Here is a 27850-nt window from a genome sequence, read left to right on the forward strand (position 1 = left end):
AGGGAGGGAGACAGAGACAGAGGGAGAGGGAGGGAGACCGAGAAATGGAGACAGAGAAAGGGAGACAGACAGCGGGCGGAAGTCGACAGAGGGAGGGAGGCGGGGGAGGGAAGCAGAAGTGAGGGAGTGAGGAAGGGATGCAGAAGTGAGGGAGTGAGGGAGTGGGGAAAGGGGAGTGAGGGAGTGAGGGAAGGGGAGTGAGTGAGGGAGTAAAGAAAGGGGAGAGAGGGAGGGAGTGAGGGAGGCAGAGGGAGGGAGGTGGAAGTGAGGGAAGGGGAGCGAGGGAAAGAGAGGGAAGGGGATTGAGGGAGGTAGGGTAGGGGAGAGAGGGAGAGTGGGAGGGGGAGTGACGGAGGGAGAGAGGGAAGGGGAGAGAGGGAGGGAGAGAGGGAAGGGGAGAGAGGGAGGAATGAGGGAGGGAGAGAGGGAGGGGAAGGGGAGTGAGAGAGGGAGAGGGGAGGAGAGAGGGAAGGAGAGAGAGGGGAGGAGAGAGGGAAGGAGAGAGAGGGGAGGAGAGAGGGAAGGAGAGAGAGAGAAGGGGAGTGAGGGAGGGAGAGAGAGAGGGAAGGAGAGAGAGGGAAGGAGAGAGAGGGAAGGAGAGAGGGAAGGAGAGAGAGGGAAGGAGAGAGAGGGAAGGAGAGAGAGACAGTCAGAGTAAGGGAGAGACAGTCAGAGTGAGGGAGAGAGAGTCAGAGTGGGTGAGGCAGAGAGACAGTCAGAGTGAGGGAGAGACAGTCAGAGTGAGGGAGAGAGAGTCAGAGTGGGTGAGACAGAGAGACAGTCAGAGTGAGGGAGAGACAGTCAGAGTGAGGGAGAGAGAGTCAGAGTGGGTGAGACAGAGAGACAGTCAGAGTGAGGGAGAGAGAGTCAGAGTGGGTGAGACAGTCAGAGTGAGGGAGAGACAGTCAGAGTGAGGGAGAGAGAGTCAGAGTGGGTGAGACAGAGAGACAGTCAGAGTGAGGGAGAGACAATCAGAGTGAGGGAGAGACAGTCAGAGTGGGTGAGACAGAGAGACAGCCAGAGTGAGGGAGAGAGAGTCAGAGTGGGTGAGACAGAGAGACAGTCAGAGTGAGGGAGAGAGAGTCAGAGTGGGTGAGACAGAGAGACAGAGTGAGGGAGAGAGAGTCAGAGTGGGTGAGACAGAGGGAGACAGGGAGACAGGAAGACAGGGATGGAGGGAGGGAGAGAGAGAGAGAGAGAGAGAGATAGAGGGAGTGTGACCGAGATAGAGGGATGGAGGGAGGAAGACACAGAGAGAGAGAAAGAAACAGATAGAGAGAGAAAGATGTGTGTATGCCGGGTCTGGTGGTTCAGTGGACGAAGGCGTCCGCTGCAGGGACCTGTGTTCAACCTCATGGCCACAGTTTTTTTGTTGTTGCTCTAGCCCCGCCCCCTCCCCCTCAGACCCCGCCCCCACCGGTGCGGCCCTCGGACCCAAACCACAATGTAAATTTGGCCCCCGAGAGAAAGTTTGTGAGTACCCATGGTCTAGAGTGTCCTCATCTCTACCTCTCATACGTTCACTGCCATATGTTATTAATGGTAGTAATTTTGCGCGAAGTATGTCCAGCAAGGGGATTTAGTTTGGGCCCGCTATTTTGTTCTTGATATTTTTTAAAGCGATGGCCAGTGAAATCCCTCTGTTTTTTATTGTTGTTGCGTGTCGCTGGAATGAACGGTTGGAATCAAAAATTATACCCAGATATTTGTATTCTTTAACTGTTTCCATTTTGAGGTCTTTCAGAGACCGTTGAAATGTTTGCTTTTTTGATTTTTGATTAAAAACCATCACCTTCGATTTTTCCATGTTTATGGTCAGGCCATTTTTATCCGAGAATGTACTTGTTGTGTTAATAAGATGTTGCAGGCCTACTGGGGTGTGGCTGATTAGTATCAGATTGTCTGCATATAATAAGTTCGACAGTGTAAGCCCCCCTAGCTTTGGGGAGTGATGGTTGCAGTTGTCCAGATCTTTAGAAAGGTCAGACACAAAAAGATTGAACAGGGTTGGTGCGAGGACGCACCCCTGTTTCAGCCCTTTTGTGGTCGGAATCTCTTTTGATAAACAATTGCCAGCCCCCAGTTTTATTTGGATCCAAGTGTCTGAATGTAGTAAGATCAATAAGTTAAGCAATTTGTTGTCCACCTCCCACTTTGAAAGTTTTGACCACAATTTCCCTCTGTCAATGCTATCAAAAGCCGCTGAGAAGTTAATGTAGCACACATATAATGGTTTTTTGTGTTTGATGGCAGCATCTAACAGCAGGGAGAGGGCTAGGATGTTTGTCGAGGTCCCTAGATTTTTTTGGAATCCAGTCTAGTTGATGGGGATTAATTTTTTATTTGACGCCCAGGAGGTTAGTTCTTCCAAGAGCAGCCCTGAAAAGTATTTTGCATCTATATCTATAAGAGCTATGAGTCTGTAGTTCTTAGCCTCATTCTTGTTGCCTTTTTTATAGATTGGAGCTATTATTGAACCCCTCCAAGAGGACGGAAATTTTTCAACCTTCCAGATTTCTACAAAGAGCGGGAGGAGTTGTTCAGCCCAATAGGTTGGGTCTTGTTTATAGACAATGGGAGGGATTCCATTTGGGCCTGGGGCTCCATCCTTCCGTCCTTTCGCAATTCGTCCCTTCAGTTGTTCAATCGAACTTGGGAAGTTGGTGTCAGCAGCTAGGGGCTTAAGGGCCATTGCGATCGGCTTACAGAGTTCCGGGTTTCGGTGGCCCATGCTTGGTACTTCATCATTAAAGTGTTGGAACAGATAGTTTACCCAGGATACCTCTGTGATGTGGGAGTTCACTCCAGGGGAATTCGGATTGTCTATTTTATTAACAGTTTTCCAAAATCTTGCACTGTTATTATTTTATGAATCGTAGAGAAGTTTTGCCCAAGTTTTTTCCGCGGCTTCTCGTTTGATTCGCCACAGGATTTTATTCTTTTTACACTTTAGTGATCTAAATTTAGACGCTAAGTCATTGTCGCTCCTATCTTTCCGCAGCTCGTGAAGTGTTCTGTGTATGGCTGTTTTTACTGCCCTTAGATTAGGTGTTAGAGAGGATTGAGGGTAATTTTTTGGGTTGCTTGTCAGGCTAGACGATGTTTTATTTTGGCTTGTCCGTACCTTGATTTCTTTAGCGACATTAAGCTTAGTGTTCTTTAGGCCAAAGGATTTCAAGAAGGACTCCCAGGCGAGTATTTTGCTATCGTTCAGCTCAGCAGCACTTTCCCAGCACATCTTTGCTTCTTGCATTAATCGAACTGGGTCACTAGTGTTGCACTTAATTCTGTTGTATTTTTCTGAGATCGTCAAATTTGGGCCATTTGCTAAAAATGTTAGCGCTGTCCCTTGTGCCCTCAGTGACAGTTCTTGCGGGAGGTGGTCACTGCAGTCAGATATTCTGATTTTAAAATCTTGCACTAATGCAAACAGTGAAAAAGACAAGAAGGTGTAGTCGATCGCCGATGATGTAACCGAGTTGTGGAAGGTTGCTGCTTGGGGACGATCCCCCGGTGTTCGCCCATTTGCCAAAATCAGACCCAAATTGGTTAGATCTTCTGTTAAACTTTTTGATAGATTAGTTTGTTTGCCCCAGGGGCACACTTCCAGAGGCAGAATCCCTCTGACATGCAAATAATCTTCCATTGGATAGTTCTTCCCTGATGATTTCGAAAGGAACATATTAAAGTCTCCTGAGACAATAAGGTTCGGATTGTCCACTACCATTATTAGTTTGTTCAATTCTGTCACCAGGGCAGTGGCCCCCTTTTGTTTTCCCTTTGGGTGCAGATAGGTATAAACCAGGATAAGTTCTTGCCTATTGGAACCCGGTATTGAGATTTCCAGCTGGACTGCAGTGATCCCGTTTTCAGTTCCCGAAATATTTTTATTTAACAGTTCTAGTTCTAGTTAATAGTTTGTATCGAGGTGTATATCATTAAACCACCTTTCTCATGACCAAATTTTGAGGTTCTCCTTGCTGGGAGGTGGTATGTTTTAAATCCCTGAAGATGGAGAAGTTCTGCTGACCAGGTTTCTTGTAACAGTATTAAGACATACTACTGAAAGTATAGCAATAGATCCTTGTTGGTGATTTTTGCTAAGCATGGGCGAATTTTGGGATTCTGGCGTTCGCAAATTTGCGTATTTGCGAACTCGCAATCCGTAAAATCTGCGAATTCTCGCAAATTTGCGGATTTTTTTTTGTGTTCGCAAGGGTTTCTGCCAGTTCGCAAGGGTTTTGTACCAGTTCGCAATTGCGAACTTACTTGTCGGCTCGCAACGGTCGTGACTTTGTTGTTTCTACGACTGGTTCATCATCACAGGTTCACAGCACCCTCTGTTTCACCACTGCCACCCTCCGATTCACCCATGCCACCCTCTGGTACATCACTGCCACCCTCTGATTCATCAATGTAGATTATGGGGGGGGAAGCAAGCACACCTGCCCTGCTTCAACTGACATGAATTAATTTGGGGTTGATTAATGTGTCACTGAATTTAAACTTCCTGTCTGGCACCTGCTTCCTTATCTGTAATTTGCTTTCTGTTGCAGTGCAATTTTTTTTCCCAGGACCTTTATGGCCTACTTGTAGCCATTCTATGAGCCTGTTGTGAGGGTCAGAGCAGGGTCATAGAATAGTTGCAAGTAGGCAACTGAACTCTAGAGGGGCCCCTCAGGAAGCACTACATGGAATGGTTACTAATGATGACTTTGAACTTTTGCACCTGCTGAGTGCTTTCAGTTTTGCAAAACTCGTTTTTCTGCAGAGCAGCAACTGTAATGCCCCAAACAAACTTACTTGTGAAAGTTGATTTCTAATCCAAAAGTGATCCAAAGAAAGTCAAAAAGGCCTCAAATCCAAAAAAGTGCAGGCAAATGTCAACCTGAGGAGTTATTCTGATAAAAATTATCACTTTCTGAAGGTTTATGCTGCTTGCTGGTGGATTTCTTGTGCAGAATTGCAAATTTTGTAATTTCGTGAGTGCGAGATTGTTGCTGCCCGCCGCATCTACATGTTCGCAATTGCGAACTCTCGCGATGCGTCGCCAAACTCCCGCGGGATCCCGCAGTAAGATCCAAAATGGCGCAGCACTCGCAAAATATCGAGAAAAATAACTCGGCAAACGCTGAATGACGGTAAGTGAACGCCGCACGCCGCAATATTGTATCACCAAGCAAAAAGATCCGCTACGTGCGAATTTGCGGATTTTCGGTAAATTTGCGAGAGTTCGCGGATTGCGAATTTACTGAAAATCCGCAAAATCCACAAGCGGAACGGATTTTCCGCCCATGCTTAATTTTTGCTCTTAGACCGTTTATGTTCCAAGAACACAATTAAAGCGACCGATTTATATTTAAGGGGGTACCAATTGGTTCTGCAGATTGTCATTGGCTGCACTGTCTGAAGTTAATTGTTTTTGCAATCCAGTCCCATTCTTGTTTTTGGGTCGGAAGACCATTGGTTATTTGCAGAGGGGGTGCACCAACCTTTCGTTAGATTGAGCATCCTCGTGCTCCTCTCAATATTGATTTTGTGGGAATATCTGGACGGTGTTTGCTCAAATTCAAGTTAGCATTTTCTTGTAGATTGCGGAGTAGTGGAGCTAGGTAGCCTGGGTTGAAGAATGGTTTGATTCGAATCCCCCATGCTTTTAATTGGTTTTCCTCTCTTAAGATTTTTTTCACCGATTCTCCAGAGTTCCAGATTGTTTTTGTTATTTCCTGCTCAGATAGATGTTTGAGAGTGATGAATTCGACAGCCTCCAAGTCTTGAGTAGTTAGCGTAGCTAAAGATGTAATAGAGTTCAACACTCGTAAGATATTCCTTCGATTTAAAATATCTTCGCAACCTTTGGATATGAAGTCAGGAATGAAGAGTAATATTTTGGGCTCTTCGTGGTTGGTGGCCTCCTGCCTCTATTCGGGATTTAATGCCCATTCTATGCTTTTGCAGTTACTGTGTTCTTGAGAGCTTTCTTGGGAATTTGGCTCTCTTTGGTTCGGCGGACCCGAGTTGGCTGTTGATACCCGTGCTGTATTCTTGCAATTGCTGTAGTCTAAAGGCGCTTTCTCACTTTGCGTCAGCTCACCCAAGTTGGCAGTAGGGTCACGGGGTTGCGTCAGCTTATCCAAGTTGGCAGTGGAGTCACGGGGTTCATGCTTGTTGATGTCCTGCCTTTGGCCCGATATTAATTCTAGGGCTGTGCTTTGGGTTGATCCTGGGTTTTGCTCTCTCTGAAAACGGGGTACCTTGTCCACAGTTGTGTTATGTTCGTGTTTCATTGCTAATGTGGAGATACAGATGGCGGAATCAGGCCACGGAACAGAAACTGCATTGGCAACCATGTTTGACACCCTTTGAATGCGAGCCGACATTGGCAACTCCTCAGTCTTGGTGCTGTTGGACATGTTGGCCGCATTCAATACGGTTAGCCATGCAGTTCTGCTAAGTAGGCTGGAAAAACTGGGCGTGAAGGGCAAGGCCCTGAGGTGGATACATTCCTACCTGACAGGCAGACAACGGTGGTGACCCTAGCACCCTTTTCATCTCCCAAGTCCCCGGTCAGTCATGGAGTACCTCAGGGCTCCTCGATCAGCCCTATTCTTTTTAATCTCTATCTGCAGCCTCTGATCCCCATGATCAAATCCTATGGAATAGATTTGATAAACTACGCCAACGACACCCAACTGGTGTTCTCCTTAGAAGGAAGACAGGCGGTGACCATGGAGACCTTTCAGAACTGCATGAGCAGGGTCTCCAGGTGGCTGAAAATAAACTCCCTCCAATTTAAGGAGGGTAAGACAGAGGTAGTCTACTGCTCGTCAGCCAAACTGAGTCAGCAACCTTCCTATGAGATCAGGCTTGCGCCGGGAGCTGATCCTTGCATCCCAGTCAAGACCGTGCGCAATCTAGGGGTAATGTTTGATGCGGATCTCCAAATGACCTCTCAGACCAATAAAACCATCAGTGTCTGCTTTGGATTGCTTAAAGCGCTCAGACAGATTTTGACCCTTCTGCCTGATAAAGCTAGACCGCTAGTGGTTAGGAGTGTGATCCTGGCCAGACTGGACTACTGTAACTCCCTATATCTAGGGGCCCCCTTATACATCTTACAGGGGCTCCAGAGGGTCCAGTCCATAGCGGCCAAGCTGGCACTTAAAAGACCTCGCCGCTCTTCCACTACGTTGGCGCTCAGAGACCTACACTGGCTGCCAATCGGGAGTAGAGTCACTTTTAAGTCCCTATGTATTGTGTATAGAGCCCTGCACAACACGGGACCTATTCCTTTACAGGAAAGGCTCAACTGGTATAAGCCCACCAGGTCCCTGCGCTCCTCTAGCCTGGGTTTGGCAGCAACCACCAGGATCAGGAGATCGAGGATGGGAGGCAGAGCCTTCTGCACCTCCGCATCTAGGCTGTGGAACGAGCTTCCCCAGAACACCAGGCACATTGATACTCTGCTAGGATTCAGAAAGAGCCTGAAAACATGGCTGTTTGCCAAAGTATAATCCCCTTGATTCTATCTAATAGACCTGGCGGCTGTTGTATATGTTATGACAGCTAGTGTATTGTTGTTCCATCTGACTACTTCCTGTTTGGGCGCCAGGATACCCGTAGGGTGACAGTTGCGCGATACAAATAATAAATACAATACAATAAATACAATACAATTCCAAGGATTAGTTCCTCCAGTTGATTGTACCACCAGGTTGTCCGCAGTTTGTAACCTCATTGACTCGATGTGGAAGGGGTTTTTTGAATACTTGCTTGTCGCCCCTAAGTCAACTTGTACACGAGCTTCTTCAGCTGAACCACTTTTAAGATCAGCGTCTGTTGCTATATTCTTGGCAGATATTACCTCTGGGCTATTAAGAGCAGGGGAGATTGGAGGGCTTTCCCTTGCCCTTTTGCTTAGATCGTCCTTAGTGCCTCTTTGTTCTATCTCTAATTCCGGCAGCAATTTGTTTGCTTTTGGGAAGTATGTTCTTATAGAGCCCATCTTGTTTCTCCCTTTTCTCTTCATTTTCCTTCTTTGTTTAGCAGACAGTTGTTTGTTGCATGTGTGTTCCCCGCTTTCTCCAATGGTGGACGCCTCTCTGGTTGATCTCTGCTGGTTTTCGTCATGCTGGAGCTTGTGTGCCCCTCCCGTTTGTTGTGGGTTCTGTTCGTTCAATTCCTTAGGGTGATTAGTTGAGTTGTTTGAGGCCATTGTAGCAATGGGAATAACGCCCAATTGGATTTTTTCTGTTATCTCACAATCTGGGTTTATGCTTTCCTTGCTTGCTGCTGCCCATGCTGCTCTGTGGGAGTCATTTATAGATTTTATATCAGTTAAGAGCTCACTCATTACATCTGGTAAAGATGTGTAGTGTAGTTCCTATTTTCCCAATAGGCTCTGCGCATTGGAATAACATAAACAGCAGTGTAGACGTAAGACTGAGGTCATCTAGGTCTCTACTGACTATGTTAGACTTAATATAGGTTTGCGCCAGCTAGCTCAGAGGTCACTGGACACTTTCTTGAATGAATGGGGAGAGATCAGCTTCCCTGGCTCAGACAAGAAGGGATTCAGCTTCCGACAACCGCATAAACATGACAACTTTGCTCCCTCAGAATAAGAGTATCTCTAGAGTCGTCTGAAAACAATAGACAGCTATTTCACTCAGTCAGAAGTGCGTTCTTAGTTTCACCAGAGTGCAGAGAATAGAGAGACGGGCGTTTTCAATAAAAGGTATTATTTATTGAGCAGTCTTCCTTCTCATGCAAGAGAAATGAATTGCCACAATTGCAATACTTAATATAAAGTAAAGTACGTACAGTAAAAAGGAGTATTATGAAATAATACTGTAAAAGCATCGATATGGTTTCTTAGCCATAAGACACTTTAAAATGGATAAAATATATATACATATATACATTGGCTAACGTGCTCAGCTGGTGCTTCTAAAATACGCCTACCCCGGTGTACCTGACCTAAGCCTAATACGTGGGAAGGAGTAAGTAACAGTTTTAAGTTAAGTAGGTTTTGCCAAGAATCTGGTTCAAGAATTCTCTCTAAGGGTTTAGTCAGCACTGTACCTTGGAAATAGAATGTAGGAGGTCTGGTATCTCTCTCTCAGGACTCGATATCCCAGTCACCCGCAATGGTAGGCTGGAAACGCCGGAGCTGGATTTTCTCGGCAGGAGAAAAGATAGCGTCTTTCTCAGCGCGTCAAAGAGGAGGGACAGCGTCCGTGGGCTTTTCGCTTCAGCTGGACTCTCGGAAAGTAGATCGCTGCTCTGCTCCAAAACCACCACCGTGTGTTTGCTTAAGGCAACATTGGTATATTTACATCTGAAAGGTGCCGAGTTTGACGTAAGGTTTGGACATAAGACATCAATATAGATGTAACTAAGAACTGGCCGTTCTTACAGTGCTCGCAGGAGTTCTATTACAAATCAAAACAAAGCAAGTGGGGATTTCCCAGTTTGCTGGAGGTTTGGTGTGTTGAAAGAACTCTTTGTGCTTTTCTAGGAATCTAAGGAAGTAGCTTTTGCCGTGCCTTGGACTGCAAGGGCGATTTACTGAAATATGGATCTGATTCTTATGCCATTATAGGGATATTATTGATTATAGCTGTACAAGGGCATAACATGGTAATATTGATTCAAGTTTCAAGATAAAAACACAATACCCACTCCACGATCTAATGTCCATCATTACTAAAAACTAAGCAATAGTAAACATGTAAAGGTGCAGGTGTATTCCAACCCACCCCAAAATACATTTTTGCATTTGAAATGGTGTATGCGAAATACACGAAAGATTATTGGTACTGTACGTTTTTTAAGCAGTGTAATCATTCAGTAAAATAAAGGATGCATATATATTTAGCTGAACGATTTGCGAAAATTACACATGAAATGTCTCTTAATACAGAAAAGAACGTCAAGACTATTTCATCACATATAAATGCAATTGCTTGTATGTGTGCTAGAGGCTGAGGTAATATTTTGTCTCTAGAATTACTAAAAATAGAAGCTCTGTATTTTAAGAATAGTTCTACTTTAAGCAGAGTACATGTGCCAAAAAAGGTAAATATTTTGGAATTTGGAAAAAAATAATTTTGTTTTCAGGGGAGAAAATAGTTCCAAATGTTTTCAGTAGCCTTTGTTTATCAAGGCTGAAGGCCGAATTCAGAGTTCAGGGGAACGCTGTGTGCCGGTTTGCTTGAAAAGTTATTCTTTCTGTTCAGGGGAGAACATTACTTAAGACAGATGTGCAAAAAAACAGTCTACAGCTTCAGGTGAAAGTTCGACCATGGTTGAAAATGCTGTAACCGGGCAGTCGTGAGAATGATTGCTATCATCGATGTCAGGATCAGCAATGCTCACAGAAGATTGTACCTTGGTGATATTGCTCTCATCTCGTACTTCACTGCCACCACCTAATCGTAGTGGAGAAGTCTCAACTAATGCCATCATCAGGATTGGTAACCGCTGGGGACAACAAGATACATGAGCCGTTACAGGACTTAGCAAAGTATCGATATCCATTGGTACTACTGATTGTAGTGTAAGACAGGTGTCCAACACGCATTCTTCTCCGCATAGCATACATCAAAGCACAGGTAAGATGCAGTTCTGCCATATAGGTCTGAATGAAAGAAACCAGGTCATATTCAGATCTCTTAGCCGGGCTAATCCAAGGACTTTAGTTATGCGGTCCCGATAGCGTATAGCTAGGATCGTTTCTTCCATTGTTGCTGGAGTCTTGTCTGTGGGGTGGCTTGCCATATCGGAGCGGAAGAGTCAAAAATAAAATTCCTGCTACGAGTCCCAAAAGTAGTGGTAGGCCGCCAAAGACAGAATGGACAAAATTGGGAAAGATGCCCAGGACTGCTTCGAAGGGTGTTAACAGTCCCCAAAAAATTGTCTTAAATACATGTGCGATACCACTGGAATCAGACATATTTAGGATTTGGCCTAGCATTTCTACGAAATGCACGGGGAAATTAGTTGATAAAAGTGTATGTATCTCTGCTGTTGTCCTTGCAACTTGAAGATCATACGTTTCTTTTGATGGCGTTATAGGCACTGTTGTCTGTAAAAGAACAGACTTCATTCTGCTTAAAGTATCAATTCGTATAGAAGAGATATTCAAGGAAGGCCAAATCGTCGCCTCTGTATCAGGAGGGCCGTTTGGATACAATACTTGCATACAGCAAGTGACCACGGAACTAACGCTTTAGAAATATGCTTTCCCTGGCACCATGCCACAACAGCTGTGGTCCGTTATTAGAACGTAACTCCCATTAGAAAGTTGTCTAAAGAATGGCTCTATCTGTGTTGCAGGTGTGCCGTGCTGGTGGCATGAAAGGTTATTTGATGTCCCCTCACAGGCCCCATGTAAATTAATACCTTGACACAGAAGTATACTGCGTAGTGATCGTTTACAATTATTACCACTATGAAATACATTCTGGTTTTTGTCACTATAGCATGTGTGTGTATAAGGTAATTTCCATGATGACTCAATGTACCCTTTACCCAACGTTTCATACTGGCCTGCTGGTATATACTCGTGGCATTTTTTAAATTGGAAAGTTGTTATCGGAATTGTGATTATTCCGTGTATTATCCATTCAATGACAGGTCTTTCTGACATTGTCAATGGTAATCTCTCAAGTTTGTCAAAGCTCAGAATCGTATAGTCTGCTCATTTTTGTGCCAAACTGATTTGTTTATCAGTAATGTTAAAGATAGAGAACAATGACGTTGTGTTGATTAAACGCCATGGCACATAGCCTGAAGGCAGGTTTTGCAACGTCCAGCCTAGCTGTACAATAGAACGTAATTGGGACTGACCATGTTGTAACATTAGCAAGTCCTGATCTATTATATCGATAGCAGATGATACAATACTGTCTAGTGAATATATTCTGGAGTACAGAGTCATTAACCCATTGTCCACAACAGAAAGTGATTTTTCCAAATTAATACGATCAATTTCTCGTATTTTCTCTGCTGTCTCAATTTGGGTTACTTTCCAAGCTTCGTTGTACGCAGTGTATATACCGGCCGCTATGAAACGTTTTTGACGCTGTTTGCGTGGTTCCATTATGAAATCTCGCAAGTCAGCACCGTCTTTAAGTAAAGTCAAGTGTTGCTTAATTTCTGCCAGTGTGGATGTCTGTAGCCATTCAAGGCATAGATTCCCTACACTGTATGTTGTTACTATCCCTGGATGTTGTCTCTGGGAGTATCTAGGGTCTGGTCTGGTCATTTTGAACCCCTGTATTTTGTTCAGGAATCTATCTTGACAATTATTTGTGTCTGTTGGCCAGATTAACCACTTTTTCCCAAACAGGATGTGTTCTGTTTTGGTGTAAAATTTGGGATACGTCTATCTCAATATCTGTGGTTGTATTATCAGGTATTGGCTTAGGAATAGACGGTTTGTTTACGTCTTTAATCTTGGCTAGGCCAAGACAAGCAGTCTGTTGAATGGTGTCATTCAAGAACATTATTTGTTCTGGGATCATGCAGGCTCGAAATAATGCTTCTAAACCTTGGACCTGCCATTCTTTTGTACCCCAGATGGTTTTTGTTTCAATGTTGTTTTTCCAGAAATCAAAACCAAATGTAATCATTTTTTCATAAAATGTTTCTGAATAAATCAATTTAGTATTTGTCAACATAGTTTTTGTCCCTGTTTTATCTACGAGTTTGTAATAAAATGTTTCTGCATCACTTGTGTTAAACCCTAAGAAGTATGGGAATTTCTCAAAAAATGTTTTCGAACTGCTTTTAGGTGCAGTTGCACAATGTTCCCATTGATTATATTTAAAAACATTTCTAGGTTGAGCAGAGTTATGCAAATAGTGATGTGCATAGTGGATATAGCAGTACATCTGTTCATAGTTCGATGAACCCTGTAAATAATCATGTTCTGTAAATTTTGCTGACATTACTAAATCTGACATCATATTATTTATGCTTTCAGAGTCCCAATCATCAGAGAATGTACTTGGTTTTACAAAGTCACCTAATGAAACCTTAAACTGGTGAGGATATTTCAAGAGTTTGACCGGGCCATAGATTTCGTAATCCGTTTTGTCCCAAACTACCCCGCCGGGTATTGGAATGGCTGTGACAATCACTAATGATAGTTCTCTTTTCTCGATGTGAGATGACTTGTGTGGCTTTAGGACCAAGTTGTTGTTCTGACTTGCTGTGTCCATTGTACTGTAAAAAATGTTCCTAAAATTAGAACTAAAAATAGACAAGAAGGAGTATAAGTACGCCTAATATAATCCAAAATTCAATCAATGGTGCATTCAGATATGCTTCTTTGAGTTGATGAAAGAGTTCTGTTGCTTTGTCTTTAAAAGTTTTTATTGCTGGCGTATCTTCAAGTTCGCTTGGATCTTCAGAAAAGTTATCGAAATTGATGAAGTAGCCAGATGCAGTTCTATCAATTGTTGGAATTGCTTTTTCAATTTTTCCTTCATTAGCATAGTCTGAGGCTACATCGTTGTAGACTGGTGTTTCTTGACGAACTGTTTCAGTTTGGGTTTCAAGAGGCACAAGTTCCATGGCATTGTTGCATAGTCCTTTTTTACTCACTGCAGGTTTATCAAATGTGATTAGTCTCTCAGTTTGAACCTCTTGGATTGTAGCAAATTTTGGTATTCTGCTATTTCTTGGGAGTCCACTGGGCCTACTACTTATTATTGGCCACATGATTGTGGTTTTACCAGGTCGATGGATACAACTCGGTTCTCCTTTTTACCAGCAAGGGGCGGTAGAACAACTGATCTTGTTCCGCTGACAGCTAAGACAGGTACTGCTTTTCTGTAACAAGGCCCAAATTCCTTCTTCACCGCTATCTTCTCTCTGACCAGATCCCCAATCTTTGGAATCCAGACAGGTCTTGCTGGGACAGGTGGTGTATCTTCAGTGGTTGTTGGCTGTTGTTGTAACTTTATGTTGCTCAGGGCTTTTCTTGTTTCATTTAAGTCCTGTAAAACAGCCAAACGATCTTTGATGTCAAAGCATTTTTTCTTATCTTCTACCACTGAAGTTTGACTATCTAAATCCTGAATATACATTCTAGTTCCGATCAATAGTTCGTACGGGCTGAAACCTTTTAGAGAATTTCTTTGCAGATTGTTAAGACTACGTTGGACACTTGTTAAATGTTGGACCTACCCGTCACCCGAACCTAATACCTTTGCCGTTATAGATTGCTTTATGTCTCAGTTTTTTCTTTCCACAATCTGCTTTCCCTCAGGATGGAAAGGACAAGAGTACCGCAACGCCATGCCCATGCTGGTCATGGCCTCCTTATAAGCTCGAGAGCTAAAAGCAGGACCCTGATCAGAATGTAGCATACCAATTGTGTATGTGCCGATAAAGACTCGCAAATCTTTTATAACAGTTCTGACGTCAGCCGAGCGCTGGTGTCTGCATTTTTAAGTGAATCCAGTCTTAAAAGAAATTAATGGGATGCTGAAATTTACGTATAGATAGCCTTATGCTAACTACAGAAATGGCCATGGCAATACTCCGGTTGGCTCGCTACTGCGATCTCTGTTGCAGTTTGGACAGCTCTTTGCAAATTTATAATGTTGCAGGCTCATCCCCGGCCACCAGTATTCTGATTGTAATTCTGTCAGAGATTCCTTGATCTGTTTTTGCCTAGGACCTTCACCCATGTGTGCGTCTGCTATTAATAAGACTCTCCTGTTCGTGTTTGGAATTACTCTATCCCCCACTCCAGGAATTCGAGCAAAAGGAACAGAGTTTGCGTCAATTACGTATGTATAATTGAGTGGATAGTTCACGGGTAGTGCTGCACAGTCGCCTTTTGAAGACGTTTTTAAAGCCAGCATGGTTTCCCCGTCTATGTATTTTTCTGAACGCTTTTTTGTGGCTACGGAAGCCGGTTGAGTTGCTTCTGCTGTGGCTGTATTAGCCAATGAATTCCCTGCAACGTGAACGCCATCACGTTGATGACTCAGAGTATGTATCACGCGAGTCTTCTGTAGTTCTTTCTGTAAAAGAACTACTTGTTCCCAAAGCATTTTATGCTTGTTTGTGGCACCTGTGTCATCTTTGTAATCGTTTTGAACCCAGTTCTGCAAGTCATTATTGTAAGATTTTACGCAGAAATGCGAATCGCACACTATTAGCGTTGGGAATTTACGATCGGCATTTTCAAGCGCCATCTTTAAAGATCTGATTTCAGCTCTATGAGCCGAACAGTTTCTCAGTGATTCAGTTTTTCTTATTTTTGGTCTGAATTTACCACAGCGCCAGCGACCTTTACCAATCGCGCATGCTGCATTGTAGGATATATTATCCACATCATAATGTGTTACAAATCTGTCCATATAGATAACACAAGAGCACTGTTGGAGAGGCAGAATTTCGATGGCAGAGGATATTCTTCTTCATATTTCAAATCATTCAGTTTTTTCATGTTCGGGGCAAAATAGTATGTCACGTCTTCTGCAGCAAGAGAATTTTCCCACTGTATCCATTTTGGACCTAGTGCCACCATTTTTAGATTAACTGGAGTGAATAGCGCCTCAAAGGCTGAGACTGCTGTAAAAACAGTTATTCTTTTGCCTTGGGCTTGGGCTCTTTCTTTTGCTACAGCAGTCCGACCCGCCTTTACAGTATTTTCTGTAAGACTGAATGTTTTTTCTCCTTGTGTGTACAAATGTGATTTGTAAGCTATTGGTTCCGTTTCTCCCTCATTAGAGGTCAGGTACGTGAATCCGCATCTTCCTGGGATGACTCGGATTACAAGGTTGCGTGTGTTGTCGCGAGTTTCTAATTTTGTTTTAGCTAACATGTCTGTTTGCAATGATCTCAAAATTTCTGTGTGATTCTGAGTCCAGTTGATTGGTTTAAAATCAGGTTTTTTTTTAAATTCGTAGAGAGGTTTAACCCTCTCTGCATAATTTAGAATGTAAGTTCTTCCGAAATTCAGGAAGCCTAGTATCGATTGTAAGTTCTTCAACGTTTTTGGTGCTTGGAGTACAGCGCACTTCTCTAAGAAGTTGTCTGCTAAGCTTTTGCCTTCACTTGATATTTCATATCCTAAAAACAGGACAGTTAGATGGGCAATTCGTGACTTTTTAAAGTTGCATTTGTAACCCTCTGCTGCAAACCCAAGTATTAAGGTGTTCACTCTTTTCAAGTGAGTATCCAGGTCGTAATCTGTGAGATAGATGTCATCGACATAAGATAATGCCTCATCATCATACATTTGTAGTAACTCTGTTACTCTTGCTGAGAATAATTCTGGGCTATTCTTGAATCCCTGTGGGAGTCGACAGAAATTTTTCAGTGACCCCATTATTGAGAAAGCAGTTAAATACCTGCTTTCCGGTGCAATGTTTTGACAAATGAATCCATTAGAAATGTCTAATGTTGTTTTGTATTTTCTGCGAACTATGTTATTCATTAGTGCCGCACTGTGCGAATTTTGTACCGCAAATGTCTTGCAACATGAGTTAAGGTGTCTGTAGTCCAAGACTAGATGATATTAATCGTCTGGTTTGGAGACAGGAAACAAAAGATTGTTCATTTGATAGGTGCATGTTTCAATCACCCCTTGGTATTCAAGTTGATCTAAGATCTCCCTGACCTGTATTTTAGCTTCTTGCTTAATTGGGTACTGTCTTTGTGCAGTTGGTTGACTTTTTAACTGGATTTTGTGAGGAGGAGAGTCCTCATCCCATCCTACATGATTCTTATATAATGCAGGTAATTGAGCTACTGCCCATTTTCTTGCATATATGTATTTTCTATGTATTGGAATATGATTTGAGAAGGCAGGCATAATCATTTCTTCGCCATGAGGGCACTCCCTGACAAACTCTGGTGACCAGTCTTTTTCAGCTAATAGGATGTCATAGCCTTTTGAGAGGTTATCCCAAAGCAGACCCCTTACCTTCCTAGTCTTATCTCCCTCTATACGCAATGTTATTTCGTATATTTTATGAGGTTCGCTAACTCTGGTATTTGCAGTTTCCACTTGAATGTATTCATTCGTGTCCACTGTCTCCAGATGATTCATCAGGATCTTGCGAGCTATGGTCACTTCTGCTGCACTGTCTAGCATTGTCTGTGCCCACTCTCCATTTTTCAGCTGTGTCCTCAGTATCCTCGGCATGTTTGATTATTTTAATACTTGCTACCTTCTTTCTTTGAAATTGTAATTTTTACTTTGAGCAGGTTCATTGTCTTTGGACTTGACGTGCTCTTCCCTGTGTTCTGACCGTCCTCTTCTTTCTGATTTCTGCGAGGAAGTCTAAAAAGATCGAGAGTGACGTGTATCAATATCTTGATATCTATCAGGCTTTTTCAAATTATCCCTATTTCTAAGGTTGTATCTTTTTTCAGAGGGCTCGCTTTGGGGAGACATGTGTTCGCGGTTCGGAGATCTTTCTCCCCCCCGAGGAGACCTTCCTCTGGACTGGAATCTTTTTTCTTTCAAAGTGGATTGTTTATTTCCATCCCAGCTCTTTTTTGGAGTGTTTAGATTATTTTTAATAAATATCTTTTCAGGATTTTCAAGTAGTTGGGGTTTTACCGGTTTCCCACCCAAACTATCTCTACCTAGTTCTTCATAGGATTTTTCTATGATTCTGGCAAGTTCAATTGGTTGGTCTGCTATATCTGTTTCTTTCAATTTTTGGAGGTAAGTTATATCCTCCATTGCCAATTGAACTAACTCTCTATATGCCTTTGTTAATTCTTTGATTTTAACTAAGAGTTCTTTACTTGACATTTTATCAATGTCTGGATGTGGTGTGTAGCTGGCTAGAACCGGCCACGGTGCTCCTGGTCTGCCTAGTGGACCGAGCCTGGTGATGTGATCATTATGTTTTAGGGCGCCTTTAAACCAGAGCAGATGCTCTTGGTAATTTAATGGGATTTCCACATCCTCGAAAGAGGTGTATTCTTCCGGAGGTTCCTCTATTTAGTAATAGTGGAAATCGTGTGTAGTAGCGTTTGCCGCTGGAAAGTTTATCCATGAATAGAATACCTCTGTCTGCCGATATTCGTGTGCCTCTATCACGAAAATGACTGTACCACCTCGTGATGTCAGTCCGTTTTCTATAAGTTTTAGAGTTATAGTTCTTCTTATGTTGGCCGGAATGAGTATAGCATTTGGGACATTCTGTAGGAGACTTGTGTCATCCTCTATTAGTTGAGCTGCTATTCTATCTGCCTCCCCCTCGTCTCACTATCTGTCATTTTTACTGGCAGAAAGGTTTTTTTGTTGCAGATCAAGTTTCAAGGAAACAAACGATTAGGTGCACAATATTTTGGAACACTGTATCCTTCAACGATCACTAAACCAAAACACTATATAGGAATCTCTTCCTACTAAGTTCCGGCGGATTTTAACCTTTCACCCACTTCAGACGTCTATTGGGGTATTTACGGGGAAAAAGGGTCTATGTGAAAAAGCAAGACTGAGTTACTCTAACTTCTTGCGTTAGTTTTATCGCCTTACCAAACGTTGGGCGCCATGTAGTGTAGTTCCTATTTTCCCAATAGGCTCTGCGCATTGGAATAACATAAACAGTAGTGTAGACGTAGGACTGAGGTCATCTAAGTCTCAACTGACTATGTTAGACTTAATTTAGGTTTGCGCCAGCTAGCTCAGAGGTCACTGGAAACTTTCTTGAATGAATGGGTAGAGATCAGCTTCCCTGGCTCAGACAAGAAGGGATTCAGCTTCTGACAACCGCATAAACATGACAACTTTGCTCCCTCAGAATAAGAGTAAATCTCTAGAGTCGTCTGAAAACAATAGACAGCTATTTCACTCAGTCAGAAGTGCGTTCTTAGTTTCACCAGAGTACAGAGAATAGAGAGACGGGCGTTTTCAATAAAAGGTATTATTTATTGAGCAGTCTTCCTTCTCATGCAAGAGAAATGAATTGTCACAATTGCAATACTTAATATAAAGTAAAGTACGTACAGTAAAAAGGAGTATTATGAAATAATACAGTAAAAGCATTGATATGGTTTCTTAGCCATAAGACACTTTAAAATGGATAAAAATATATATACATATATACATTGGCTAACGTGCTCAACTGGTGCTTCTAAAATACGCCTACCCAGGTGTACCTGACCTAAGCCTAATACGTGGGAAGGAGTAAGTAAGTAGCAGTTTTGAGTTAAGTAGGTTTTGCCAAGAATCTGGTACAAGAATTCTCTCTAAGGGTTTAGTCAGCACTGTACCTTGGAAATAGAATGTAGGAGGTCTGGTATCTCTCTCTCAGGACTTGATATCCCAGTCACCCGCAAGGGTGGGCTGGAAACGCTGGAGCTGGTTTTTCTCTGCAGGAGAAAAGACAGCGTCTTTCTCAGCGCGTCAAAGAGGAGGGGCAGCGTCCGTGGGCTTTTCGCTTCAGCTGGGCTCTCGGAAAGTAGATCGCTGCTCTGCTCCAAAACCACCACCTTGTGTTTGCTTAAGGCAACGTTGGTATATTTATACCTGAAAGGTGCCGAGTTTGACGTAAAGTTTGGATATGACGTCAATAAAGATGTAACTAAGAACTGGCCATTCTTACAGTGCTCGCAGGAGTTCTATTACAAATCAAAACAAAGCAAGTGGGGATTTTCCAGGTTGCTGGAGGTTTGGTGTGTTGAAAGAACTCGTTGTGCTTTTCTAGGAATCTAAGGAAGTAGCTTTTGCCGTGCCTTGGACTGCAAGGGCGATTTACTGAAATATGGATCTGATTCTTATGCCATTATAGGGATATTATTGATTATAGCCGTACAAGGGCATAAAATGGTAATATTGATTCAGGTTCCTAGATAAAAACACAATAGATGATAATTTATCAATGATTGAGTAACAAGTACAGCTTGGTGGATTGATTGTGGTTTTAGATTTAACTTTTTTAATCAACTCGTTCAGATCTAATAGCTTGGTGTCGATGTTGATGGCGTGGGTCGTTATCGTTCAGTGGGTTAGCAGATTTAATTGGATAGCCATCTTATCCGAGTGATATTCCATTGCTTTTGTTGTGAAGTTCATGGTGTTTAACAGTGATGCCCAGAGCCCGCACACTTCTGTGTTTAGAGTCTTTGGGGAATCAACTGTTTTGGTTTCTGTATTATGAGGGAACGTGGCACCTTTACCAGGGGCAGGTGTGTCCGCCTTTGTCTCCCGTTCTTCAATTATCATGGGAAATGCGCTGTTTGCTAATGCTGTCACGGTCCAACGGCTCCTCCGGATCGAATGATGCTATATGGGTTCCACCTCCAGCTTTCTCCGTGCTCAGGGAATAATATCTGACAGAGCACGATAGTAAGCAGGCGAGGGATAAAAGGTCCGGGACTGGAAACGAGGGTAGATGAGGTCTCTGCAAAGATACAAAGAACACACAGTAAGACGAGAATCCTATGCTTCCTGTTTCCTATGAATTCTCTCCCTTCTGACCTCTTTCCTACCTGTTACGTCTCAGGACCTCTCTCTTCTACCTGTGAGATACTTTCTCTCAACGAATACGTTTTCTGGAAAACACAAGAATGTGCACACAGGTTACATACACTTCTCCCCCCGCAAAGCTGAATACAAATCTTGGCGTGGTGTTCCTATACCTACCCGTTATTTCCCAGTCCCTTGCTTTAAAAGGTTCTACTAGGGCGTTAAGGTTACGGATACCAATGCCACAATTCTCTCAGAAACCAAGAGAGGAAAATGTTCGACGGTTCTGGTTGGATATCAAGCACACTCTTCACCAGCTAATACGGATGGTAGTTTTTGCCCACACCCCATCAGTTTGGCAACTCTTACCGGTTACTGGATCCGAAGAAATGTTCCTCCGAAACCTACCATGACCCCATGACCATGAGAGGGTGCAATCCAGCGTCTCTCCCGTCAAACGGGTTCAAACGGGTTTCCAGAACCGATCAACCTCTTTGCCAATAGAGCGGGTGCAAATCCAGCGTCTCTCCCGAGAACTACAAACTCCCAACACCAGTGAACAAAATAATATTTCCCAAAACTGTGTCGCACTCGGACGGGTGAAATCCGGCGTCTCCCCGAATGCAAAAAAAGAAACGTGTCCAAACAAAGTTCCCGAAATTCACGAGAGGGGGCAATCCTGCGTCTCTCGGTTCGGGTAGATTCAATTTCCCAGGATAGGTAACCCCGCAGCCGCGGGTTACGATGACACACTATGGAGCACTAGTAATCCAGAACACAATCCCTGAAGCTCTCCAAAAAGACAAAATTACGTGCACCGCACTCCGGTTCTCACGGGTTTTTATGATCTCATCCCGACTCGATGCTCGCTGAGCTTTCTGGGAGTTGTAGTTCCACTATCACTGGGTAGGCACAGGTCGGATCCTGACAGTATGCCCCCCTCCACCGTGCCTCCTAGCGCCCGGCTTCCCGGGGTGTCTGCGATAGAAAGCACGAACGGCTCTTGGAGCATGAACCGCCGTACTCGGTTCCCACGAATCATCCTCAGGTTGGTATCCCTTCCACGAAATGAGAAACCACAGCTTGCCCTGGCGGAATCTCGAGTCCAGAATCCTCCGGACCTCGTACTCCAACTGCTCATCCCTCAGAACCGGAGGAGCCGCTGACATTTTCGCCTTCCCAGCGGGCTTCAACAAGCTGCAATGGAATACTGGATGTATTCTCAAATGTCCCGGAAGTTTGAGTTTGAAAGCCACCCTATTGACCTTCCGAAGTACAGTATAGGGCCCAATGAAACGAGGATGGAACACGCTGTGATAGCGGAACCGGATATTCTTAGTCGAGAGCCATACTCTGTCCCCGACTTTGTATTCGGGCCCATCCTGCCTATGTTTGTCCGCCCAAGCCTTATAAGTTGTTTTCGATCTTTTCAAGGTGGTTTGGATGACTTTGTGGATTTTGACCAACTCCTCCACATGGGCCGCCACAGAGGGATGATTCTGCACTTCACCCGGTATCACAATGGGCAAGGTCTTAGCATGAAACCCGTTGTTAGCCCTGAATGGTGTTTCCTGGATGGAACTGTGCCAGGTGTTATTATAAGACAGTTCCGCTAGCCACAACATAGAGACCCATGATTTTTCCGCCTCCTTTGCATAACACCTCAGATATTTCTTGAGCGTTTGATTCATCCTCTCCGTCTGACCATCTGATTGAGGATGGAAGCTGGTGGACAATGCATCTTCCACCTGTAGGGCTGTGCACCACATGTGCCAAAACCGGGCGATGAACTGGGGCCCTCTGTCAGATATAATGACTCGAGGAATCCCGTGCAGACGCACTACCTGCGTCAACAGTAGTTGTGCTGTTTGTTTGGCTGTTGGAAGATTGTGGCATGGTATGAAATGCGCCATTTTCGTAAGGCTATCCACTACCACTAATATGGCGTTACATTGTTGATCTGTTGGCAGCCCCACTATGAAGTCTACACTGATGGTATGCCAGGGATGGGAAGGAGTTGGAAGTGGCATGAGTTTCCCTTTCGCCCTACACTGCTCCCCCTTGGCCCTTGCACACACCTCACACTGTCCTACCCAGTTCTCCACATCTTTACCCATCCCCTCCCACCAAAAGTGTCGTTGTATCAAGAGAAGGGTCTTCTTTATCCCTGTATGGCCTGCCACTACAGCATTGTGACACCAATTAAAGGCTTGTAACCTGAGGGAATGCGTGGGCAGGTATAGCTTTCCGTTCCATAAGGGCACCCCATGTGTCAAGGCTCGATTGGTATTCTGAGTCGCCCAAGTAACCCACTGCTGAGGGCTTTTCTGCTTCACCACTTGAGACACAAACTGCTCTATTGCATTCGCACATAACACTTTCTCTGCGGGTATGATGGCCTGTGCTTTTTGTAGCGATGTTTCTTTTTCTCTCTGTCTTGACAGTGAGTCAGCCTTCCTATTGTCCGCCCCAGGACGGAACGTGACCACAAAATCAAAACCCGCAAAAAACAACATCCACCTCATCTGTCTCTGTGACAAATGGCGAGCGGTTTTCATGTAGACCAAATTCCGGTGATCCGAATACACCGTGATGGAATGTCTCGCACCCCACAAATAATGCCTCCACTCCATGAAGGCCTTCTTTATGGCGAACAATTCCTTCTCCGCCACGGTATAATTGGCCTCAGCGGATGACAGCTTTTTCGATAAAAAAGCCACCGGGTGCAATTGTCCAGTGTGCTTGTCCCTTTGTGAGAGGATAGCTCCGACCGCGGCATCCGAGGCATCCGCCTCCACCACAAACGGAACATCCATTTGAGGATGTTTCAAAATGGGAGCCGTACAGAACGCTTCTTTCAATTTATTGAAAGCCACGTCCGCCTCATTCGTCCACTCAAATGAAGTTCCCTTTCTCAGCAATCGAGTAATCGGAGCCGCCACTGCTGAGAACTGTGCAATGAATCTTCGGTAATAGTTGGAAAACCCCAAGAAACATTGCACTTCCTTCACACTCTTGGGAGTTGGCCACTGCTGAACTGCCTCCACCTTGCGATCTGCCATGCGGAAACCCAAGGGGCTCAATATGACTCCCAGAAACTCCACCTCCTCCACTCCGAACTCGCACTTACTAAGCTTGCAATACAAGCTGTTGTCCAGTAGCCTCTTCAGAACCAAAATGACGTGACTGGCATGTTGAGGGATAGACCTAGAATACACCAGAATGTCGTCGATGTACACGATGACAAACTGGTCTATATAATCCTTCAACACGTCATTTAAAAAGTATTGGAACGCCGCAGGGGCATTGCAAAGCCCGAACGGCATTACCAAGTACTCGAAGAGCCCGTATCGAGTCTTGAAGGCCGTTTTCCACTCATCCCCACTGCGGATCCTCACCAGATGGTACGCACCCCGGAGGTCCAACCGAGTGTAGATGTTGGCCTCCCTTACTTGATCCAACAGTACAGGGATGAGTGGTAACGGATACCGATTCTTAATGGTCTGTCTATTCAACAGGCGGTAATCAATACAGGTATGTAGTTCCCCGTTGGCTTTAGCTATGAAAAACAGAGGTGAGGCCGCTGGGGACCGTGATGGCCGAATAAACCCCATGGCACAAAACTCTCTCAAATACTCCTGCAGGTGTTTGGTTTCAGGCTCTGAAAGGGCGTATACTCTACATGAGGGTATCGCTGCTCCTTCCACCAGATCAATACGACAATCGTATTCCCGGTGAGGCGGTAAGGACGCAGCCTTGATTTCACTAAACACCTCACTATACTCTTCGTACTCCGAGGGGAGGCTAACCTCTTTCTCAACAGCTGTCGCTACGTGATACCCCTGTGATAGAGCAAGGAGATGATGGACCTTTTCCCTCATGCAGGTTTTTTGGCATTCTGTCGACTGAAAGCTAATGGTTTTCTGTTTCCAATCCATAGTAGGATTGTGCAGACCTAGCCAAGGCATGCCTAGAATAACCTCATATTGAGGTGCTTCAATAATATTCAGCACAATGGTTTCTACATGCTCCATTGGATCTCCCGGGAGGTGCAGCTCCATTTCCTCCGTGTGTTCGATGATAGGGCCGGACTTCAGCGGCGTGCCATCTACTGCCAGCACTCTCTCTGGTTTCTGCATCGCCACTCTCACCAACCCCAAACGTGCTACCAAACCTTCGTCTATGAAGTTACCCGTGGCTCCAGAGTCTACCATACTATGTACTGGGTATAGAGTCCCTCGCACCCGCAACAACATAGACAGGACGATGTGCGCTTCCGTGGTCGTGGCGGAACCCCCCGCTAGCGATGGCAACCGCCACCCTTGCTCCTCAGGGTTTTCCTCCAACACCAAGGATGCACTCTCTGAATCCCCCTTTACAGCTGGAACAGCCTGGGTCCTTCCCATCGAATACGGACGGCCTTTCTTGGGTTTTACCGTACAATCCTTAACATAATGGCCCTTTTTTCCGCAATACATGCAGAGGCCCAAGGTACGGCGGCTCTCTCTTTCTGCTCTCGATAAAGGAGCCCTAACCGCCCCCAACTCCATAGGCTCGGCTCCACCACCCTTCTCCGGGGGTATCCCACCTTCACCTTTCTTCTGACCCCCAAGGGGTTGATACCCACGTCTCCGTTCACCCACACGATCCGCTCGACGATGGTCAAGCCTCAGCGTCAGGTTAATAAGATCGGTACAATTAGCAGGCTGCGGATCGATTTGCGCCAGAACATCCTTCAACTCGTCTGAAAGACCATGATAATATAAGGCCATTCTCTTCTCCTCTGGCCAAGCTGTTTCTGCTATCAGACGGTTGAAGGTGGTCATGTACGTAATTAAATCATTCCGCCCTTGTTTCAAATCTAGGATATCCGTGTCTGCACTTAGGGTTGTGGCTCTTCTATCGAAAACCCTTTCGAATTCTCTCCGAAAAGCCCCCCAATCCGATAGGAGAGGGTCATCATTTTTCACTAAAGGCCCTGCCCAATTCGCCGCATCCCCTGTTAGATACGAGATAGCAAAGGCTACTCTAGACATATTAGTGGGGAATGACGCAGGGCGACATGAGAAATGTAACGTTATTTGCGTCAAGAAATTTTGGACGGATGTAGGACTACCCGAATATCTCTCGGGACTGGCCAATGGAATAGGCTGAGGGACTGTGACGACCTGAACCTGCTGCACACCTGCAGAAGCATTAAAGGGATTCCTGCCTTGTCTCTCTACCTGTTCTTTCAGAGCAGCAGCTTCTGCTCGTGAAGTGACTAATTCTTGTTGTACCAGCAACAAGGCAGCCATTACATCTTCCAATGTAGCCATCACTACCCGATCAAGAGGAGGCTATTTCGTGGGCACGTAATTCTGTCACGGTCCAACGGCTCCTCCGGATCGAATGATGCTATATGGGTTCCACCTCCAGCTTTCTCCGTGCTCAGGGAATAATATCTGACAGAGCACGATAGTAAGCAGGCGAGGGATAAAAGGTCCGGGACTGGAAACGAGGGTAGATGAGGTCTCTGCAAAGATACAAAGAACACACAGTAAGACGAGAATCCTATGCTTCCTGTTTCCTATGAATTCTCTCCCTTCTGACCTCTTTCCTACCTGTTACGTCTCAGGACCTCTCTCTTCTACCTGTGAGATACTTTCTCTCAACGAATACGTTTTCTGGAAAACACAAGAATGTGCACACAGGTTACATACACTTCTCCCCCCGCAAAGCTGAATACAAATCTTGGCGTGGTGTTCCTATACCTACCCGTTATTTCCCAGTCCCTTGCTTTAAAAGGTTCTACTAGGGCGTTAAGGTTACGGATACCAATGCCACAATTCTCTCGGAAACCAAGAGAGGAAAATGTTCGACGGTTCTGGTTGGATATCAAGCACACTCTTCACCAGCTAATACGGATGGTAGTTTTTGCCCACACCCCATCAGTTTGGCAACTCTTACCGGTTACTGGATCCGAAGAAATGTTCCTCCGAAACCTACCATGACCCCATGACCATGAGAGGGTGCAATCCAGCGTCTCTCCCGTCAAACGGGTTCAAACGGGTTTCCAGAACCGATCAACCTCTTTGCCAATAGAGCGGGTGCAAATCCAGCGTCTCTCCCGAGAACTACAAACTCCCAACACCAGTGACAAAATAATATTTCCCAAAACTGTGTCGCACTCGGGAGGGTGAAATCCGGCGTCTCCCCGAATGCAAAAAAAGAAACGTGTCCAAACAAAGTTCCCGAAATTCACGAGAGGGGGCAATCCTGCGTCTCTCGGTTCGGGTAGATTCAATTTCCCAGGATAGGTAACCCCGCAGCCGCGGGTTACGATGACACACTATGGAGCACTAGTAATCCAGAACACAATCCCTGAAGCTCTCCAAAAAGACAAAATTACGTGCACCGCACTCCGGTTCTCACGGGTTTTTATGATCTCATTCCGACTCGATGCTCGCTGAGCTTTCTGGGAGTTGTAGTTCCACTATCACTGGGTAGGCACAGGTCGGATCCTGACAAATGCTAACCCTGAGTGCTGAGTTATAGTTGAAACCTGAGAGTCTCACTTGAGGTGAGATGTTTGACTCCAACGCAGCGGTGTGTGCAGGTCTCGCTGGCACGCACTGGGTCGTATTCGGACCAGGATGATTTGTTTGGTGTAAGCTATTTCACTCCAAAGCCAGATCAGGGGACTCCCGCTGTGATTTTTTTGCTGAGGTGGCGTGGAGTGAATAGTTTAGCGATGATGGCTGTTCTAAGTGCTCATTGAGAGAAGGCTCTTTGGCTCGATCGTCGGGCTCATCTGCTGGCTCTATGCTCTATGTTCTCTTATCACGGTTGCGTCCTTGTTCACTTCAAAGCTTTTATTTTGCCAACTGGGATTAATTCCATCGGTTTCAGAACATTGAAAGCTGTTCGCTACTGTAACTGAATTAGGCGTTGAGTCTCTGTAAGGTTTAGGTGGACTTTCATTGACCAAATGACTCACCAATACCGAGGCCGGTTTTAAGGCTCTTGCCGAGTCTGCAACGTCGTGTTTTGTTAGGATGAATATTTCCGGAAGCCAAGGGGAGGGAAGGCCCTTGTGAGTGGGGCTCATATGGTTTAACACGGCCCCAGCATCTTTTACAAAGGCAAACTTGGAGAAAATGTTAGGTTGTACAAGAGTTTTTTTGTTTTTGTTGGTTATAAATTTATTGATCTGTTTGACCTAGAACTGAACCCTCTGAACCCTCTGCTTCATGCATAAGGGTAACTAAGATGTTGTCCTCTGTGTTTGTGCCAGGTTTTATTGGCCTTGTTAATTTTTCGAGGCTGTCGGAGGAGGCATTAGGTAGCTTGTTTTTCTTCATCCGATTGCTCACTACTGTAGAAATACTTCTTCTTTCTTTACCTGATCTC

Source organism: Lissotriton vulgaris, chromosome 1_1 (genome assembly GCF_964263255.1).
Source record: "Lissotriton vulgaris chromosome 1_1, aLisVul1.2, whole genome shotgun sequence".
NCBI lineage: Eukaryota > Metazoa > Chordata > Amphibia > Caudata > Salamandridae > Lissotriton > Lissotriton vulgaris.